Source organism: Limulus polyphemus, unplaced genomic scaffold, assembly GCF_000517525.1.
Source record: "Limulus polyphemus unplaced genomic scaffold, Limulus_polyphemus-2.1.2 Scaffold11791, whole genome shotgun sequence".
Classification (NCBI taxonomy): domain Eukaryota; kingdom Metazoa; phylum Arthropoda; class Merostomata; order Xiphosura; family Limulidae; genus Limulus; species Limulus polyphemus.
Window position 1 is genome coordinate 9,723 of NW_013677401.1, and position 3,871 is coordinate 13,593.

At 32.2% G+C, this 3,871-nt stretch overlaps 1 protein-coding gene across 1 annotated transcript in view; it reads right to left on the reverse strand.

The window, feature by feature from the left end:
* LOC106476840 (coatomer subunit gamma-2-like) overlaps window positions 1–1,907 on the reverse strand; it is a 10,794-nt gene extending 8,887 nt beyond the window's left edge. The window contains exon 1 of the mRNA XM_013937460.2: window positions 1,785–1,907. The gene's annotated coding sequence lies outside the window, so the exon portion shown is untranslated. The remainder of the gene's footprint in view (window positions 1–1,784) is intronic.
* Between the last annotated feature and the right edge of the window lie 1,964 nt (window positions 1,908–3,871).

The window sequence follows — 3,871 nt, forward strand, 5'->3', positions numbered from 1 at the left end:
ACATTACCTGATGGTAGTTTACTTGGGTTTATTACGACAGATTTCAATAGGACTGAACAATGGTCGTATTATTGGTATTAAAGAAGAAAGAGCCAATGTTTAAACACATTGCCTGATGGTAGTTTACTTGGGTTTATTACGACAGATTTCAATAGGACTGAACAATGGTCGTATTATTGGTATTAAAGAAGAAAGAGCCAATGTTTAAACACATTACCTGATGGTAGTTTACTTGGGTTTATTACGACAGATTTCAATAGGACTGAACAATGGTCGTATTATTGGTATTAAAGAAGAAAGAGCCAATGTTTAAACACATTACCTGATGGTAGTTTACTTGGGTTTATTACGACAGATTTCAATAAGACTGAACAATGGTCGTATTATTGGTATTAAAGAAGAAAGAGCCAATGTTTAAACACATTACCTGATGGTAGTTTACTTGGGTTTATTACGACAGATTTCAATAGGACTGAACAATGGTCGTATTATTGGTATTAAAGAAGAAAGAGCCAATGTTTAAACACATTACCTGATGGTAGTTTACTTGGGTTTATTACGACAGATAACACATTACCTGATGGTAGTTTACTTGGGTTTATTACGACAGATTTCAATAAGACTGAACAATGGTTCGTATTATTGGTATTAAAGAAGTACAAGTAATCATTTATAAAAAAATTAATTACCAAGTAAGCAAGTAGCACGTAAAATAGAAAATTCACAAAAATGTAACAGGTTTCTCCAATAAAAAAACTAATTAATGAGGTCACAAAAGATGTTACAGGTTCTCCAATAAAAATCTAGTAAATAAGGTCACAAAAGATGTTACAGGTTCTCCAATAAAAATCTAATTAATAAAGTCACAAAAGATATTACAGGTTCTACAATAAAAATCTAATTAATAAGGTCACAAAAGATGTTACAGGTTTCTCCAATAAAAAACTAATTAATAAGCAACAAAACCAGGAGATATAATATTATTCGAAAACTATCTACAAAGTATGCAAACTGATTAGTTTATTTGGTTGTGACCCTTCTAGGACTTATTAACTGGAACTTTTACTCAACAAGTCTTTATTTATACAAGAGTACTCCTCAACCGGCCTCCTGGAGTTCCGCAGGGTTCTGTGAATTGCAGAAGTTCACATATTCTAATGTGTAAATACATATCAGTCACACAATTGTAATGTGTAAATACATATTAGCCACACAATTGTAATCTAACTACACCACATTTCTATATTAGTGTAAAAGGTTTTGTAACAACACAAGTCCCTGAATTGTTTTGAATTACTGAGTAAGACTAGGTACAAAGAAGTGCTTGAGTCATGTAAACTTTTATTATTTGAGAGAACACGCTTCTTGTTATGTACGTGTAAGTGCCTGAGTAATTGGATCAAGAAATTTTTCATGTTTTGTACATATGTTTATAGGTATATTATGTTTATGGGTATAATTATGTTTATGGGTATAATTATGTTTATGTTTCATACGTATGTTTATAGGTATATTATGTTTATGGGTATAATTATGTTTATGTTTTGTAAGTATGTTTATGGGTATAAAGCTGAATTAAACATACTTACTCTATTATGTGGAATTATTGATATAGTATTGCAATAAGTTTTTTGTAATGAATGCTGTGAAGGTTTGTGTGAGACACCAGAAGAGTTTTGTGGATTCTAAAAAGTTGAGAACAACTGGTATACAAGAACAAACTTTGTCACATTTGGCTTTATGTATTATCTTAAAAACAAGCTGTTTTAATTAGCCTATCGTACCTGGTTTCTTTTCTTCAGTAATAATCTGAGTCGACAGGGGAACCGTCTTGATATCAAACGGAGCCTCTGATGGTTCCAGTGTGTAATGATGAAGAGCCTTTTCCAAACCAACAATAGACACCTGCAAGTCTGTACAAGAATAAAAACAGAATTTAATTTCAATAATACACACACATATAAAATACTGCAACTGTAGCTAAATCTCTGCTACTGCTACATATATCAAAATTACAAATGATACCATTTCCAATTCCAGGGCTTCATTATCCTGAAACCTGATTCTTGGAAAAAAAAAAGTTTTACAATATTACCATCACTTGTGTTTTAAACAGTTTAATGATCTCAAAATAAAAGTTACATGTTGAAAGTATGCTAATTAAGTTTGACTGTTAAAACCTGCGACATCTGAGTAACGGAAGGAAGACAGGAAATGTCGCATGGCTCGGTCAGTGAGCTACTCATGTTTGTATCTGAACATTTACTGCACTACATGATGAGCTTGCATGATTAAATTTCGTAACAACAATGAAAACATGGGGTTTTTCATCAGATTTTATAACATGATTTATACAATAATAAGGCAAGATAATGGGTGAGAATAACTTTTAACATGCAAGCACTATTTATTGAAAAATAAGTTTATTGATTTTCTCCAGTGTATACAGCACATGAATTCAATAACTTGTAATGATGTTAGAGAAATGGTTATTTTTCTTGTCAGCGAATCAAATAACAGCTAGGATCTGCCATGCCCTTTGTGCATGGAACATCGTGGGTGCACCGGCTGCTCTTAGAACACGGAGCTATGCTCAAGCCTGGCTTTATTTAGTCATAATGTTGTTGATATATAAGGCTTGGTTTGTTCCAAGAAAGCAGATGGTAAACAGATTTAGTATGCCTACTTTAGATTTTAGAAACAACTTGGACAGTTTTAAGCCCAATGTTTGGTATTATGCAACCTTTGAACTTGCATTAAGAAATTAACAACTCAAAAAAAGTTCATGTATCTGAAAACCAAACACTTCAAAATCACTACCTAACACAGCTGGTTACTACACTGTTTTGTACGAACCACATAACTGTTGACCAGTTTTAACTCGTAAGTGCACGTTTGGTCCATTCAATCAATCCCATATTGGAGAAGGAAATAATAATACCAAATTAATGAACTAACCAAAATGTTAGTAAAATGTACAAGTCCACTGTAAACAGATGTTACAAAAGTACTTTTACTCAAGATATGTCTGTGAACTGAGAACATCAATCTCACTCAGACTCTGATAAGTCTGAGTGCAAGGTGGTGTTCAGTTGAAGAATATGAGCACTTTTGTCTATTGCACAGTTGTAATACATATCTATGGTTTTTGTTTTCAATATCCCTGTACACTGTACCTGTTATTTACTATTCTCAAGTCCTTGTAAACTAAAAAAAAAAATTAACTGCTAATACAATTAGTTTGGTAAAATAAACCCAGAGGGAGACTCAATAACTTAACTCAATACCTTTCTGTGGCTTACAAATAATAAAATACAACAATTAAATGACAATAAAAAAGTCCCACTTTGTTCTATATTTTCAATGTTAGTATTAGTACTTGTCACTAATATCTACTCCACAATTCACAGTCTCTTTAGTACTTGTCACTAATATCTACTTCACTATACACAGTCTCTTTAGTACTTGTCACTAATATCTACTTCACTATACACAGTCTCTTTAGTACTTGTTACTAATATCTACTTCACTATTCAGTCTCTTTAGTACTTGTCACAAATATCTACTTCACTATACGCAGTCTCTTTAGTACTTGTCACAAATATCTACTTCACTATTCAGTCTCTTTAGTACTTGTCACTAATATCTACTTCACTATTCAGTCTCTTTAGTACTTGTTACTAATATCTACTTCACTATTCACAGTCTCTTTAGTACTTGTTACTAATATCTACTCCACTATTCACAGTCTCTTTTGTACTTGTAACTAATATCTACTCCACTATACACAGTCTCTTTAGTACTTGTCACTAATACCTACTTCACTATTCACAGTCTCTTTTGTACTTGTAACTAATATCTACTCCACTAT